The sequence below is a fragment of the Leuresthes tenuis genome, unplaced genomic scaffold, assembly GCF_036924035.1.
Source record: "Leuresthes tenuis unplaced genomic scaffold, fLeuTen1.0.hap1 SCAF_18, whole genome shotgun sequence".
NCBI classification, from domain to species: Eukaryota; Metazoa; Chordata; class Actinopteri; order Atheriniformes; family Atherinopsidae; genus Leuresthes; species Leuresthes tenuis.
In genome coordinates this window covers 27,190,172-27,208,426 of record NW_027325372.1, presented here as the reverse complement: position 1 = coordinate 27,208,426, position 18,255 = coordinate 27,190,172, and the positions used below count along the sequence as shown (strand labels likewise).

At 41.8% G+C, this 18,255-nt stretch overlaps 3 non-coding genes across 3 annotated transcripts; 2 read left to right on the top strand and 1 right to left on the bottom strand.

The window, feature by feature from the left end:
- Positions 1-3,037: 3,037 nt before the first annotated feature.
- LOC140275788 (U5 spliceosomal RNA) lies at positions 3,038-3,151 on the top strand. The gene has a single exon (XR_011908503.1). It is a non-coding gene; the product is annotated as a U5 spliceosomal RNA (small nuclear RNA).
- A 308-nt stretch (positions 3,152-3,459) lies between these two features.
- Positions 3,460-3,643, top strand: LOC140276132 (U2 spliceosomal RNA). Its single transcript, XR_011908815.1, has one exon. It is a non-coding gene; the product is annotated as a U2 spliceosomal RNA (small nuclear RNA).
- A 3,203-nt stretch (positions 3,644-6,846) lies between these two features.
- Positions 6,847-6,960, bottom strand: LOC140276360 (U5 spliceosomal RNA). Its single transcript, XR_011908960.1, has one exon. It is a non-coding gene; the product is annotated as a U5 spliceosomal RNA (small nuclear RNA).
- Between the last annotated feature and the right edge of the window lie 11,295 nt (positions 6,961-18,255).

Below are 18,255 nucleotides of genomic sequence, written 5' to 3'. Positions count from 1 at the left end.
CATTCAGACCTTCTTGCACCTGAACACCTCTGCTCCCGCTTTTGATGGTGTATAGTCGAGCTTTCGAGCCTTTTCTTCCCCGATTTTTACAAATTGTCGTTGGACATTCAGACCTTGCAGCCGAAAACCTCCGCTCCCTCTTTTGATCTTACATTGTCGGGCATTCGCCCCTTGTCTTACACGGTTTTTACAAACTTTAGTCAGACATTCACACCTTGCAGCTGAACCACCTCCATTCCCTGTTTTGATCATGTGTGGTCTGGAAATACTATCTTTTCTTCCCCCGTTTGTGAGTAATTATGGCTGGACATTCACACCTACTTGCAGCCGAAAAACCACCTCTCCCGCTTTTGATGATGTATGGACCGGCATTTTTACCTTTTCTAACACATTTTTCAACAATTATGGTTGGAGATTCACACCTACTCACAGCCGAACACCTCCGCTCCCGCATTTGATGGTGTATATTCGGGCATACGAAACCTTTTCTTACCCGCTTTTTACAAACCATGGTCGGACTTTCACACCTTCTTGTAGCTGAACAACTCCGCTCCCTCTTTTGATTGTGTACAGTCGGTTATACAAACCTGTTCTTACCCGCTTTTTACAAACTATGGTCGGACATTCAAACCTTCTTGTAGCCAAACACATCCACTCCTGCTTTTGATGATGTATGGTTGGGCATTCGCACCTTTTCTTACCCATTTTTCAGTAATTATGGGTGGATATTCACACCTTCTTGCAGCCAAACACCTCCGCTCCCTGTTTTGATCATGTATGTTTTGACATTCGCACCTTTTCTCACCTGCTTTTTACTATTGTCGGCCAATCACAGCTTCCTCTCCACCATACTTGTATGGTAGGAAATTCTCATCCGAAGACCTCTCCTCCCGCTTTTGTTAATATTTAGTCGGGCATTCGAACCTTTTCTTACCCACTTTTTACAAATTATGGTCGAACATTCACACCTACTTGCAGCTGAATACTTCCGCTCCACCTTTTAGTGATGTATTGTTGGCATTTGCACCTTTTGTTACCCTCTTTTTATACTGATTGCTGAAGATTAAGTTGTTCTTTCTCAAACTACAATTTTTTTTTAATTGTTGAAACTTGATTTGAAGTGGATAAATAAGGAGGACAAACAGTTTTAAGTCACGCTGATAGAAGAAATTAATTTTATAGCAAAATCTGTATTTCGTCATATGTCGAGAGATGCTTATTGCTGAAGAAGTTCTTTCTCATTCTACAAAGTACAACGTTGTTTATCGTTGAAACTTGATTAGACATGAATAAATATGAAGGACAAAGCAGTCTTAACTTGGTTTGAGTTAATTTATTCGTTTTATAGGAGAATCCGAATTCGTGCTTATTTTCGGATTCCTGAAGAATGAGTCTGGTTCTTTCTCATAATACAAAGTTTGTTGTTTATTGTTGAAACTTCATCAGAAGTGAAGAAATAAATGAATGCCTATCAACAAATGTGGGATCTAAACTCTACTGTTTCCTCTAAAATAATTTCTTTTCTCAATTCAGAAATGTGTGTGTGTAAGTCACAACACCCGTGACACCAAAACGGCTTTCTTTTCTCTCTTTTCTCTACACTCTGCACTATGAGCACACACACCAAATCAGAAAGGCTTTTTTCTCTCTTTTCTACATTATGGACTGTGGGGACACAAAACCGCTCTCTCTTTTTTTTTTTGATTGTGTGCCAGGGCGTTGTCTCACGTATTAGATTATGCTTAAGATACGAATGGGTTTATCAGTCACATCAGAATCCATACATACTGATCCTCCCGTAATAAAATGGTCGGATCTTATCAAACACACTTTGTTTCTTGTGACAATCAAGTCAGCGAAACAGCGTATACATGTCAAGACACTGAATCAAGTTTGCCACAAGAACTCATAAGTTTGGCAGTATTGCTCTGCCGTCAGCAATCATACAACTATTTTATTTTCGTGAGACGTGCAGGCACCTGTTCATCTACTGTTCTATCACTATGAATTAGTTTATCTATTATCAATAAGGATACTTCTACAACTACTATCAAAGTATGTCCAGACTTCTTATGTTGTCAGTTGCTATATATGAATAAGTGGGTAGCTACTGACAAGCATTAAGCATGTCACACAGCCCAAACATATAACATTTCAGGACACACCACACAGTTAACAACCACAGTGAAGTGTCAAAGCCCAAACATTCAACAGGACACTTACACATCACATTCAAATCAAACAGTCAGACAACATACAAGAACATATACCCCAGCCGGCATTGCTCCCTGCCTATTTTCGTACAGCTCACTATGTGTGCGCACACCTTTATTCACAAACTCTTCAACTTATACTCTTTTACCGAAGCTGCTACAGCTCGATTGGCCGAATACCCTTAGATCCTATTTCGGTGAATTTGACATCTGCCTTACATGTAACAGATTAGCGGTTTAGCAGTTTTAATTTAGTTTGAGTGAAGGAATTCATTTTATAGCAAAATCCGAAATCGTGAAGCACTCATGAAAGTAAGCTTATTCTCGGATTCCTGAAACTTTAGATTTGCTCTTTCTTTTACTGCAAAGTACAAAGTTGTTTTTTTTGTTTAAATCTTTCTAGACATGGTAAATATGAACGACAAAGCAGTTTTCACATAGTTTGAGTGAAGGAATTAATTTTATAGATAAAATCCCAAGAGTCTGCAGAGAAAAGAGAGTGAATGCGAAGTAGACTTTAACACGGCTATGGGAGCGAGCCGAGTGTCGGCTAACCGGGAGAATTGCTTGAAAGAAACGCGACACCGAATGAGAGGTCAGAACAAAGCCTCAATACGGGATTCTCGTGAAGTTTTTGTTGCTGCCTTGTCTTTTGCATAGAGTAAAAGACAAGGCAGCCATCGAATAGGGCCCGATTGTTCCTACTTGGTCAGCCGAGGAGCAAGGGGGGGGGGGGGCAAGCGTCTCAACCAAGCAAAGCTCACCATGGGGAAGGTGGCTATACCAACTAGCCTGATGCCCTGCTCCCGCAGTGACGGATAATCGTACTCTGGTTTCTCTTCATAACATACAAGTCTTTCGCCTTTTACTAAAGACTTCCGTGGAGAGCAGAACTAATGAGTTGTTTCTATTATTGGCAGGCTTTACCTTTGCGGGTGAAGCCCTTTCTGTCTGTGCAAAAGAAATCTTGCTACTTTGCAGAGTGACTTCTCTGAGTAGAGTCGCCTTACTTGTTGCGACTGTGCCGATGTTCGAAGCTGGAGTGCAAAGTTGTTGCTTGAATGGTGCTTGCTGGAGCATGCGGGAGTGCAAAGTTATACCATTTAAAAGGGCTGAAGAGTGCTCAGTGCAGCGGGTGGGCGGAGGTGCAACGTGACACTCTGGCCACCTATGGCCATAAAAAGAACACTGCTACAAGTGCGCATTGTGCCAGCAAGGGCCCTCGGACCTGAAACAGTGGACAGTTATCGCTTCTCGGCCTTTTGGCTAAGATCAAGTGTAGTATCCGTTCTTATCAGTTTAATATGTCCTCTATACGAGGACAACATATTAAATGGATTTTTAAGAATAGGAGTTGAAAAAGAAGCTTGCTCCGTTCACTCCAAGCCTCGACCCGGTACTGCAGTGCCGCTGGGAACGGTGCGCTCTCCTCTGCTCTTGTGAAAAAGCAAACAGCGGTGCAGGATGGAAGTTTCAGGGAGCCCAAGATGAAACTTTCTTTTAATCTGCTGAGAAAAGAGAGTGAATGCGAAGTGGACTTTAACACGGCTCTGGGAGCGAGCCGAGTGCGGGCTAACCGGGAGAATTGCTTGAAAGAAACGCGACACCGAATGAGTGGTCAGAACAAAGCCTCAATACGGTGTTCCCGTGGTGTTTGTGGCTGCCTTGTCTTTTGCACAGAGTAAAAGACAAGGCAGCCATCGAATAGATTGTTTCTACTTGGCAAAGCTCACCAAGTAGGAACAATCGGGCCCTTTTCGATGGCTGCAACACCTGAAAGAGATATTGATGCGAGACCCGATCAAATGCTTTTTCAAAGTCTAAATTTAAGATGACAAGCCGGGTGTTTCTGTCTCTAGCGTAATCAATGATGTCTCGAATCAGTACGAGGCTGTCGGTGAGTTGTCTCCCTGAGATGGCACAAGCTTGGTCTGGGTGAATTACCTCCTCTAAAACAGAGGACATCCGTGTCGCTAAAACCTTGCTAAAAAGTTTACAGTCAAAGTTTAAAAGTGTGATGGGCCTCCAATTCTTTAGGTCAGTCTTATCATTTTTTTTATAAAGTAGAGTCACTATTCCCACTCTAAAACTGTCAGGCAGTCGGTCGAGTTTTTCAAAATCTTTAAAAACATCTAAAATGTCTGATGATAAAAGGTCCCAATAGGTCAGATAGAATTCTGCAGGAAGCCCGTCTAAACCCGGAGCTCGACTTCTCTTAAAACCTGTTAGGCATTTTTTTTAACTCTAAAGCAGTAAAATTCTGTGTCAAGTGTGCATTCTCTTTTACGGTTTTGTCAACGAATTTTAAGATTTCTGCCGATGTTTCCAAGTGCACTGGTTTCTCTTTGTACATGTTACTATAAAAGGTATGTACAGTTTCAATCATCTCTTGTGTGGATTTTGTTAAAAACCCATCTTCTCTTTTTAGATTTTGAATACACTCCTTTTTATTTATAACTTTCTTTCTTTTTCACCTTCCTCAATTTCCTGCTCCCTGCTTCTTACAAAAATTCCTTTACTCTTTATTTCTGCTAAAACTGACATTTCCTTTTTGACATCTTTGATTTCTTCTTTAAAGTCTATGCCACACTGATTTAGTTTAAAGTAGCGCTGTAAGCGTTTATGTAGTCCCATCATACATCTATTCTCTTTCCTTTTTTTACGTTTACCTTGCTGTTTAAAAAAAGTCTGGGTCGTTTCCTTCACCATTTCCCACCATTGTGCATGTGTTTCGTAGAGGTCTTGAAGGGTCTGCCACTCTTTATAACATTCCCTGTACTGACTGACTATGATTTCATCCTCCAACAGGGAACAGTTGAGTTTCCACAGACCACTTCCTACCGTCACACCAGAAGGGGGTGAAAGGGTGCAGGAGAGCATAAGGTGGTCTGAAAAGAAAACAGGGGTTAATCTAACATCAGTGGGTGGGCAATCTCTAGTAAAGAAATAATCAATGCGAGAGGCTCTGGTGCCATCATGACTAAACCAGGTGAAGCCCTCCTCTCTGGGATGCATGGTTTTAAAACAGTCAGTAAGCTTAAAATCCCTGCATATGCCCTGAAGTAAAATCGAAGTCTTATCCCCTTTAAAATCTACCCCTGCTCTTTTTCTATCTTTCCTGCTCAAGATACAGTTAAAATCCCCTCCTACAACTAAAGGTACTTGCCCTAGCATGTAAAGCTGTATATCTTCTAAAAGGTCATACCTTTCATTTTTTCCATTGAAACCATAAATATTTAAGAGGTTAAAGTCTTGCCCCATAAAATTCAAGTGTGCTAAAAGTGCCCGTCCGTCTCTCACCACTGTGCTACCTTTCACCAGAACATGCGGATTTTTAATTAGAATGGCCACACCATCATTTTTATTTTGATTTGAGCCACTCCATATCGATAAATGGGGCCACATTTCCTCCCATTGTCTATGGTTTTTTAAAAAAGGTAGTCCACATTCTTGTATTAAAAACACATCTGATTTAATGGAGTCTAAGAAGGATAAAATACTCTGGGCTCTTGTCTTTGATTTCACACTTCTCACATTTAGTGTTGAGAAGGTGAGAACCATTAAAAGCATAAAGGAAAGTAGGTATGTCATTTTCGTTTTTCTAAGTTATCAAAACAAATTACACACAGGTTATTTCTTGGGAAACTAGCTCTTCCTTCATTTCTTTAGGTGAAAAGTGAGTAGGGTGATCTATATTTCCTTTTCGGACTCTCGGTGTTGGCCTCTGACGCAATGTTGCATTTAACTTTGAGTCCCTGGGGGTTGATTGCAGAGCTGAAGTTAAAAAGGAGACCTCATTTGGTGAGTCGGAGGGGAAGACTCTAGGTTCTTCCACTGAAGAACTGTCTGAAAGGGACCTAACCCTTCCCCTCTTCTCTGATACCACTGGGGAATCAGAGGCTCAGATGCCGTCCTCTTCGGCTGTTGACCTTCGGGGAGGTGAGTATCTTCACTAGACTCACCTGTCTGCTCTTCCTCCTCATTTAGCGTAGCTCCACCCTCTGCCTGTGAATTCTCACAGACTTCAACACTGAGTGGTGAGGCCTCTACAGGCCCCTCCCCTTTTTGCTCCTCACTTCCAATCCAAGCTTTTGGCGGGAAGTTTGAATTTATTGGGTCAACCTCTTCACTTTGTTCACCAACTGCCACCTTTGGTCCTTCTCTTTGTTGGCTTGACTGTGGCTTTACCGTCTTTAATTTGTTGGCAAAAGATTTAGGGCAATCTCTGAAGAGGTGATTTAATTCTCCACAGAGATTACATTTCCTGCCATTTGGACACTCTCCAAAAGTTTGCCCAATTTCTCTGCTCTTCCCACATAACACCTTGGTACAAGCCTCAACCAGGTGCCCATGCTCACCACACTTGCGGCAGAACTTGGGCTGCCCCTGGTAGTGGATGTAACCTCGGTTTTCAAGGTGGCCAGAGTGTCGCCCACCCGCTGCACTGAGCACTCTTCAGCCCTTTTAAATGGTATAACTTTGCACTCCCGCACGCTCCAGCAAGCACCATTCAAGCAACAACTTTGCACTCCAGCTTCGAACATCGGCACAGTCGCAACAAGTAAGGCGACTCTACTCAGAGAAGTCACTCTGCACAGTAAGAAGATTTCTTTTGCACAGACAGAAAGGGCTTCACCCGCAAAGGTAAAGCCTGCCAAAAATAGAAACAACTCATTAGTGCTGCTCTCCACAGAAATCTTTAGTAAAAGGCGAAAGACTTGTACGTTATGAAGAGAAACCAGAGTACGATTATCCGTCACTGCGGGAGCAGGGCATCAGGCTTGTTGGCATAGCCACCTTCCCCATGGTGAGCTTTGCTTGGTTGAGACGCTTGCCCCCCCCCCCCTTGCTCCTCGGCTGACCAACTAGGAACAATCGGGCCCTATTCGATGGCTGCCTTGTCTTTTACTCTGTGCAAAAGACAAGGCAGCAACAAAAACACCACGAGAATCCCGTATTGAGGCTTTGTTCTGATCGCTCATTCGGTGTCGCGTTTCTTTCAAGCAATTCTCCCGGTTAGCCCACACTCGGCTCGCTCCCATAGCCGTGTTAAAGTCTACTTCGCATTCACTCTCTTTTCTCAGCAGACTCTTGGGATTTTATCCATAAAATTAATTCCTTCACTCAAACTATGTGAAAACTGCTTTGTCCTTAATATTTACCATGTCTAGAAAGATTTAAACAAAAAAAACAACGTTGTACTTTGCAGTAAAAGAAAGAGCAAATCTAAAGTTTCAGGAATCCGAGAATAAGCTTACTTTCATGAGTTCTTCACGATTTCGGATTTTGCTATAAAATGAATTCCTTCACTCATACTAAATTAAAACTGCTAAACCGCTAATCTGTTATATGTAAGGCAGATGTCAAATTCACCGAAATAGGATCAAAGGGTATTCGGCCAATCGAGCTGTAGCAGCTTCGGTAAAAGAGTATAAGTTGAAGAGTTTGTGAATAAAGGTGTGCGCACACATAGTGTGCTGTACGAAAATAGGCAGGGAGCAATGCCGGCTGGGGTATATGTTCTTGTATGTTGTCTGACTGTTTGATTTGAATGTGTTGTGTAAGTGTCCTGTTGAATGTTACATGTTTGGGCTTTGACACGCTTCACTGTGGTTGTTAACTGTGTGGTGTGTCCTGAAATGTTATATGTTTGGGCTGTGTGACATGCTTAATGCTTGTCAGTAGCTACCCACTTATTCATATATAGCAACTGACAACATAAGAAGTCCGGACATACTTTGATAGTAGTTGTAGAAGTATCCTTATTGATAATAGATCACTAATTCATATTGATAGAACAGTAGATGAACAGGTGCTTGCACATGTCTCACGAAAATAAAATGGGTGTATGATTGCTGACGGCAGAGCAATACTGCCAAACTTATGAGTTCTTGTGGCAAACTTGATTCAGTGTCTTGACGTGTATACGCTGTTTCGCTGACTTGATTGTCACAAGAAACAAAGTGTGTTTGATAAGATCCGACCATTTTATTACGGGAGGATCGGTATGTATGGATTCTGATGTGACTGATAAACCCAGTCGTATCTTAAGCATAATCTAATACGTGAGACAACGCCCTGGCACACGATAAAAAAAAAAAAAGAGAGAGAGCGGTTTTGTGTCCCCACAGTCCATAATGTAGAAAAGAGAGAAAAAAGCCTTTCTGATTTGGTGTGTGTGCTCATAGTGCAGATTGTAGAGAAAAGAAAGCCGTTTTGGTGTCACGGGTGTTGTGACTTACACACACACATTTCTAAATTGAGAAAGGAAATTATTTTAGAGGAAGCACTAGAGTTTAGATCCCACATTTGTTGATAGGCATTCATTTATTTCTTCACTTCTGATGAAGTTTCAACAATAAACAACAAACTTTGTATTATGAGAAAGAACCAGACTCATTCTTCAGGAATCCGAAAATAAGCTCTATTTTATGAGTTATGCACGAATTCGGATTCTCCTATAAAACGAATTCATTAACTCAAACCAAGTTAAGACTGCTTTGTCCTTCATATTTATTCATGTCTAATCAAGTTTCAACGATAAACAACGTTGTACTTTGTAGAATGAGAAAGAACTTCTTCAGCAATAAGCATCTCTCGACATATGACAAAATACAGATTTTGCTATAAAATTAATTCCTTCTATCAGCCTGACTTAAAACTGTTTGTCCTCCTTATTTATCCACTTCAAATCAAGTTTCAACAATTAAAAAAAATTTGTAGTTTGAGAAAGAACAACTTAATCTTCAGCAATCAGTATAAAAAGAGGTGCAAATGCCAACCAAACATACCTAAAAGGTGGAGCGGAAGTATTCAGCTGCAAGTAGGTGTGAATGTTCGACCATAATTTGTAAAAAGCAGGTAAGAAAAAGTTCGAATGCCCGACTATATATTAACAAAAGCGGGAGGAGAGGTCTTCGGATGAGAGTGGGTGAGAATTTCCAACCATAATCTATAAAATACGGTGAAAAAAAATATGTGAATGCCTCATAGAACACTAAAAGCGGAAGTGTTCGGCTGCAAGAAGGTGTGAATGTCCGACTATATTTGGTGAAAAGCAGGTGAAGCAAGGTCTGAATGCCCAACCTTACATCATCAAAAGCGAGATCAGAGGTGTTTGGCTGCAAGAAGGCCATAGTTTGCCAAAAGCGGGTAAGGTGCGAATGACCGACTAAATATCAACAAAAGTGGGGGCGGAGGTCTTCGGATGCAAGTGGGTGTGAATATCCCACCATACAAGTATGGTGGAGAGAAAGCTGTGAATGGCCGACCATAGTAAAAGGCGGGTGAGAGAAGGTGCGAATGTCAAACCATACATAATCAAAACAGGGAGCGGAGGTGTTCTGCTGTAAGTAGGTGTGAATGTCCAACAATAGTTGGTAAAAAGCGGGTAAGAAAAGGTTAAAATACCCGACTGTACACAATCAATAGCGGGAGCGGAGTTGTTCGGCTACAAGAAGGTGTGAAAGTCCGACCATGGTTTGTAAAAAGCGGGTAAGAAAAGGTGCGAATGCCCGACAATGTATGATCAAAAGAGGGAGTGGAGGTTTTCGGCTGCAAGAAGGTCTGAATGTCCAACCATAATTTGTAAAAACCGGGGAAGAAAAGGCTCGAAAGCCCGACTATACACCATCAAAAGTGGGAGCGGAGGTGTTCAGCTTCAAGACGGTCTGAATGTCCATCAATAATTGCTAGAAAACATGAAAGAAAATTTTCGAATATCAAACTGCACATGATCATAAGCAGGAGAGGAGGTGTTCAGCTGCAAGAAGGTGTGAATGTCTACCCATAATTACTGAAAAATGGGTATGAAAAGGTGCGAATGCCTAACCATACATGATCAAAAGAGGGAGCGGAGGTGTTCCGCTGTAAGACGGTGTGAATGTCCGACCATAGATGGTAAAAAGAGGGTAAGAAAAGGTTAAATTACCCGACTGTACACAATCAAAAGAGGGAGCGGAGTTGTTCAGCTAAGAGAAGGTGTGAAAGTCCGACCTTGGTTTGTAAAAAGCGGGTAAGAAAAGGTTCGTATGCCCGAATATACACCATCAAAAGCGGAAGCGGAGGTGTTCGGCTGCAAGATATTGTGAACGTCCGACCAAAGTTTGTAAAAAGCAGTTAAGAAAAGGTTCGAATATCTAACCAAACATAAGAATGAGTCTTTTCCGCTGTAGAATGCCCGACTATAGACCATCAAATGCGGGAGTGGAGGTGTTCGGCTCTGAGTAGGTGTGAATGTCCGACCATAATTGCTGAAGAATGTGTTAGAAAAGGTAAGAATGCTGGACCATACATCATCAAAAGCGGTAGAGGTGGTGTTCGGCTGCAAAAAGGTGTGACTGTTCGACTAAAGTTTGTAAAAAGTGGGTAAGACAAGGTGCGAATGCCTGACAATGTATGATCAAAAGCGGGAGCGGAGGTGTTCAGTTGCAAGAAGGTCTACATGTCCATCAATAATTGCTAGAAAACATGAAAGAAACTTTTCGAAAATCAAACCGCACATGATCATAAGTGGGATAGGAGGTGTTCAGCTGCAAGGTGTGAATGTCCACCCATAATTCCTGAAAAATGGGCAAAAAAAAGGTGTGAATGCCCAACCATACATCATCAAAAGCAGGAGTGGAAGTGTTCGGCTACAAGAAGGTGTGAACGTCCAACCAAAATATGTAAAAAGAAGTTAAGAAAAGGTTCGAATATCCAACCAAACATAATCAAAAGCGGGAGCAGAGCTGTTCGACTGCAAGTAGGTGTGAATGTCAGATCATAATTTGCAAAAAGCTGATGAGAAAAGGTTCGAATGCCCGACTATACACCATCAAAAGCGGGAGCAGAGGTGTTCCGCTGTAAGACGGTGTGAATGTCCGACCATAGTTGGTAAAAAGCGGGTAAGAAAAGGTTAAAATAGCCGACTGTACACAATCAATAGCGGGAGCGAAGTTGTTCGGCTACAAGAAGGTGTGAACGTCCGACCATAATTTGTAAAAACCGGGTAAGAAAAGGCTCGAAAGCCCGACTATACATCATCAAAAGCGGGAGCGGAGGTGTTCAGCTGCAAGAAGGTGTGAATGTTCGACTAAAGTTTGTAAAAAGCTGGTAAGACAAGGAGCGATGTCCCGACATTGTATGATCAAAAGCGGGAGCGGAGGTGTCCAGCTGTGAGTAGGTGTGAATGTCCGACCATAATTGCTGAAAAATGTGTTAGAAAAGGTAAGAATACTGGACCATACATCATCAAAAGCGGGAGAGGTGGTGTTCGGCTGCAAGAAGGTGTGAAAGTCCGACAATGGTTTGTAAAAAGCGGGTAAAAAAAGGTTCGAATGCCCGAATATACATCATCAAAAGCGGAAGCGGAGGTGTTCGGATGCAAGAAGGTGTGAACGTCCAACCAAAGTTTGTAAAAAGCAGTGAAAAGAGAGAAAAAGCATTTCGTGAGTTCTGCATGATTTGGGATTTTGCTTATAAAATGCATTACTTCACTCAAACTATGTTAAAACTGATTTGTCCTTCATATTTACCATGTCTAGAAATATTTAAACAAAAAAACAACGTTGTACTTTGCCGTAAAAGAAAGAGCAAATCTAAAGTTTCAGGAATCCGAGTATAAGCCTGCTTTCCTGAGTTCTGCACGATTTCGGATTTTGCTATAAAATGAATTGCTTTGCTCAAACCAAGTTAAAACTGCTTTGTCCTTCCATATTCATCAATGTCTAGATCGACTTCAACAAAGACTTTGCAGTAGAAGAAGTTGAAATCCATCTACACATTGATAAATATGAAGGACAAAGCAGTTCCCACTTGCCCATAAGAAAATAAGCTTATTCTCGGATTCCTGATCCTTCAGTGTTGCTCTTTCTTCTACTGCAAAATACAATGTTGTTCTTTGTTGAAGTCGATCTAGACATTGATAAATATGAAGGAAAAAGCAGTTTTAACTTGGTTTGAGTGAATGAATTAATTTTATACATAAAATCCGAAATCGTGCAGAACTCATGAAAATAAGCTTATTCTCGGATTCCTAAAACTTTTGATTTGCTCTTTCTTTTATTGCAAAGTACAACGTTGTTTTTTTGTTTAAATCTATCGAGACATTGATAAATATGAAGGTAAAAGCCGTTTTAACATAGTTTGAGTGAAGGAATTAATTTTATAGATAAAATCCCAAATCATGCAGAACTCCTCAAAAGGGAGGTATGGCTTAATCACAAGTGTGGCTCTTTCTCATTCAGGGTAATATGAGGAAGTTTATGCTTGAAATATATGTAGAAATGGGTACATATGAAGGACAAAGCAGTGTTAACTTAGTTTGCGTGAAGAAATTCATTTTATACATAAAATCCGAAATCGTGCAGAACTCATGAAAATAAGCTTATTCTCGGATTCCTAAAACTTTTGATTTGCACTTTCTTTTACTGCAAAGTACAACGTTGTTTTTTGTTGAAATCTATCTAGACATTGATAAATACCAGCCGAAACTCTGCTGCCGCTTTTGATAATTTATGGTTGGGCATTCTTACCTTTTCTTACCCGCTTTTTACAAATTATGATCTTACATTCACACCTACTTGCAGTCGAACACCTTCTCATCCACTTATGATCATGTGCGGTTGGGCTTTCGCACCTTTTCTTACCCATTTTTCAGTAATTATGGGTGGACATTCAGACCTTCTTGCAGCCGAAAACCTCCGCTCCTCTTTTGATCATACATTGTCGGGCATTCACACCTTGTCTTACCCGCTTTTTACAAACTTTAGTCGGACATTCAAACCTTCTTGCAGCTGAACCACCTCCGCTCCCTGTTTTGATCATATATGGTCTGGCAATAGTACCTTTTCTTACCCGTTTGTGAGTAATTATGGCTGGACATTCACACCTTCTTGCAGCCGAACACAACCTCTCCCGCTTTTGATGATATATGGTCCGGCATTCTTACCTTTTCTAACACATTTTTCAGCAATTATGGTCGGACATTCACACCTACTCACAGACGAACACCTCCGCTCCCACATTTGATGGTGTATAGTCGGGATTTCTCACCCTTTCTCATCAGCTTTTTGCAAATTATGATCTGATATTCACACCTACTTGCAGTCGAACAGCTCTGCTCCCGCTTTTGATTATGTTTGGTTGGATATTCGAACATTTTCTTAAAGCTTTTTACAAACTTTGGTCGGACGTTCACACCGTCTTGCAGCCGAACACCTCCGCTTCCGCTTTTGATGGTGTATAGTCGGGCATTCGAGCCTTTTCTTACCCACCTATTACTTACTATGGTTGGACATTCAAACCTTCTTGTAGCCGAACACATCCGCTCCTGCTTTTGATGATGTATGATTTGGCATTCGCACCTTTTCTTACCCATTTTTCAGTAATTTTTGGTCGGACATTCACACCTTCTTGCACCTGAACACCTCTGCTCCCGCTTTTGATGGTGTATAGTCGGGCTTTCGAGCCTTTTCTTCCCCGATTTTTACAAATTATGGTTGGACATTCAGACCTTGCAGCCGAAAACCTCCGCTCCCTCTTTTGATCATACATTGTCGGGCATTCGCCCCTTGTCTTACACGGTTTTTACAAACTTTAGTCAGACATTCACACCTTGCAGCTGAACCACCTCCATTCCCTGTTTTGATCATGTGTGGTCTGGAAATGCTACCTTTTCTTCCCCCGTTTGTGAGTAATTATGGCTGGACATTCACACCTACTTGCAGCCGAAAAACCACCTCTCCCGCTTTTGATGATGTATTGTCCGGCATTCTAGTCTTTTCTATCACATTTTTCAACAATTATGATCTGACGTTCACACCTTCTTGCAGCCGAACACCCCCGCTTCCGCTTTTGATGGTATATATTCGGGTATTCGAACCTTCTCTTACCCGCTTTTTACAAACCATGGTTGGACTTTCATACCTTCTTGTTGCTGAACAACTCCACTCCTGCTTTTGATGATTTATGGTTGGACATTCGCATCTTTTCCTACCCATTTTTCAGTAATTATGGGTGGATATTCACATCTTCTTGCAGCTGAACACCTCCTCTCCCGCTAATGATCATGTAAGGTTTGATATTCGAAAATTTTCTTTCATGTTTTAAAGCAATTATTAATGGACATTCACACCTACTTGCAGCCGAACACCACCTCTCCCGCTTTTGATGATGTATGGACCGGCATTCTTACCTTTTCTAACACATTTTTCAGCAATTATGGTTGGAGAATCACACCTACTCACAGCCGAACAACTCCGCTACCGCATTTGATGGTGTATAGTCGGGATTTCTCACCCTTTCTCATCAGCTTTTTGCAAATTATTCTCTGACATTCACACCTACTTGCAGTCGAACAGCTCTGCTCCCGCTTTTGATTATGTTTGGTTAGATATTCGAACCTTTTCTTAACTGCTTTTTACAAACTTTGGTTGGACGTTCACACCTTCTTGTAGCCGAACACATGCACTCCTGCTTTTGATGATGTATGGTTGGGCATTCGCACCTTTTTTTTTACCCATTTTTCAGGTATTATGGGTGGACATTCACACCTTCTTGCAGCTGAACACCTCCTCTCCCACTTATGATCATTTGTGGTTTGATTTTCGAAAATTTTCTTTCATGTTTTCTAGCAATTATTGATGGACATTTAGACCTTCTTGCAGCTGAACACCACCTCTCCCGATTTTGATGATGTATGGACCGGCATTTTTACCTTTTCTAACACATTTTTCAGCAATTATGGTTGGAGATTCACACCTACTCACAGCCGAATAACTCCGCTACCGGATTTGATGGTGTATAGTCGGCATTCTCACCCTTTCTCATCAGCTTTTTGCAAATTATGATCTGACATTCACACCTACTTCCAGTCGAACAGCTCTGCTCCCGCTTTTGATTATGTTTGGTTAGATATTCGAACCTTTTCTTAACTGCTTTTTACAAACTTTGGTCGGACGTTCACAATATCTTGCAGCCGAACACCTCCGCTTCCGCTTTTGATGGTGTATATTCGGGCATACGAACCTTTTCTTACCCGCTTTTTACAAACCAAGGTCGGACTTTCACACCTTCTCTTAGCTGAACAACTCCGCTCCCTCTTTTGATTGTGTACAGTCGGGTAATTTAACCTTTTCTTACCCGCTTTTTACCATCTATGGTCGGACACTCACACCGTCTTACAGCGGAACACCTCCGCTCCCTCTTATGATCATGTGCAGTTTGATATTCGAAAATTTTCTTTCATGTTTTCTAGCAATTATTGATGGACATTCAGACCGTCTTGCAGCTGAACACCTCCGCTCCCACTTTTGATGGTGTATAGTCGGGCATTCGAGCCTTTTCTTCCCCGGTTTTTACAAATTATGGTTGGACATTCAGACCTTCTTGCAGCCGAAAACCTCCACTCCCTCTTTTGATCATACATTGTCGGGCATTCGCACCTTTTCTTACCCGCTTTTTACAAACCATGGTCAGACTTTCACACCTTTTAGTAGCCGAACAACTCCGCTCCCGCTATTGATTGTGTACAGTCGGGTATTTTAACCTTTTCTTACCCGCTTTTTACCAACTATGGTTGGACATTCACACCTTCTTACAGCAGAAACACCTCCGCTCCCTGTTTTGATTATGTATGGTTTGACATTCGCACCTTCTCTCACCCGCCTTTTACTATGGTCGGCCATTCACAGCTTCCTCTCCACCATACTTGTATGGTGGGATATTCACACCCACCTGCATCCGAAGACCTCCGCCCCCACTTTTGTTGATATTTAGTCGGTCATTCGCACCTTACCCGCTTTTGGCAAACTATGGCCTTCTTGCAGCCAAACACCTCTGATCTCGCTTTTGATGATGTAAGGTTGGGCATTCAGACCTTGCTTCACCTGCTTTTCAAAAAATATAGTCGGACATTCACACCCACTTGCATCCGAAGACCTCCGCCCCAAATTTTGTTGATATTTAGTCGGACATTCGCACCTTACCCGCTTTTGGCAAACTATGGCCTTCTTGCAGCCAAACACCTCTGATCTCGCTTTTGATGATGTAAGGTTGGGCATTCAGACCTTGCTTCACCTACTTTTCACCAAATATAGTCGGACATTCACACCTTCTTGCAGCCGAACACTTCCGCTCCACCTTTTAGTGTTCTATCACACCTTTTTTTCACCGCATTTTATACATTATGGTTGGAAATTTTCAACCACTCTCATCCGAAGACCTCTCCTCCCGCTTTTGTTAATATATCTGAACTTTATTCGGACATTCGCACCTTCTTGCAGCTGAACACCTCCTCTCCCACATATGATCATGTGTGGTTTGATTTTCGAAAATTTTCTTTCATGTTTTCTAGCAATTATTGATGGACATTTAGAGCTTCTTGCAGCTGAACACCACCTCTCCCGATTTTGATGATGTATGGACCGGCATTTTTACCTTTTCTAACACATTTTTCAGCAATTATGGTTGGAGATTCATACCTACTCACAGCCGAACAACTCCGCTATCGCATTTGATGGTGTATAGTCGGGCATTCTCACCCTTTCTCAACAGCTTTTTGCAAATTATGATCTGATATTCACACCTACTTGCAGTCGAACAGCTCTGCTCCCGCTTTTGATTATGTTTGGTTGGATATTCGAACATTTTCTTAACTGCTTTTTACAAACTTTGGTCGGACGTTCACACCGTCTTGCAGCCGAACACCTCCGCTTCCGCTTTTGATGGTATATAGTCGGGCATTCGAGCCTTTTCTTACCCGCCTATTACTTACTATGGTTGGACATTCAAACCTTCTTGTAGCCGAACACATCCGCTCCTGCTTTTGATGATGTATGATTTGGCATTCGCACCTTTTCTTACCCATTTTTCAGTAATTTTTGGTCGGACATTCAGACCTTCTTGCACCTGAACACCTCTGCTCCCGCTTTTGATGGTGTATAGTCGGGCTTTCGAGCCTTTTCTTCCCCGATTTTTACAAATTGTGGTTGGACATTCAGACCTTGCAGCCGAAAACCTCCGCTCCCTCTTTTGATCATACATTGTCGGGCATTCGCCCCTTGTCTTACACGGTTTTTACAAACTTTAGTCAGACATTCACACCTTGCAGCTGAACCACCTCCATTCCCTGTTTTGATCATGTGTTGTCTGGAAATGCTACCTTTTCTTCCCCCGTTTGTGAGTAATAATGGCTGGACATTCACACCTACTTGCAGCCGAAAAACCACCTCTCCCGCTTTTGATGATGTATTGTCCGGCATTCTAGTCTTTTCTATCACATTTTTCAGCAATTATGATCTGACATTCACACCTACTTGCAGTCGAACAGCTCTGCTCCCGCTTTTGATTATGTTCGGTTGGATATTCAAACCTTTTCTTAACTGCTTTTTACAAACTTTGGTCGGACGTTCACACCTTCTTGCAGCCAAACACCTCCGCTTCCGCTTTTGATGGTATATATTCGGGTATTCGAACCTTCTCTTACCCGCTTTTTACAAACCATGGTTGGACTTTCATACCTTCTTGTAGCTGAACAACTCCACTCCTGCTTTTGATGATTTATGGTTGGACATTCGCATCTTTTCCTACCCATTTTTCAGTAATTATGGGTGGATATTCACACCTTCTTGCAGCTGAACACCTCCTCTCCCGCTAATGATCATGTAAGGTTTGATATTCGAAAATTTTCTTTCATATTTTAAAGCAATTATTAATGGACATTCACACCTACTTGCAGCCGAACACCACCTCTCCCGCTTTTGATGATGTATGGACCGGCATTCTTACCTTTTCTAACACATTTTTCAGCAATTATGGTTGGAGAATCACACCTACTCACAGCCGAACAACTCCGCTACCGCATTTGATGGTGTATAGTCGGGATTTCTCACCCTTTCTCATCAGCTTTTTGCTAATTATTCTCTGACATTCACACCTACTTGCAGTCGAACAGCTCTGCTCCCGCTTTTGATTATGTGTGGTTAGATATTCGAACCTTTTCTTAACTGCTTTTTCACAAACTTTGGTCGGACGTTCACACCTTCTTGCAGCCGAACACCTA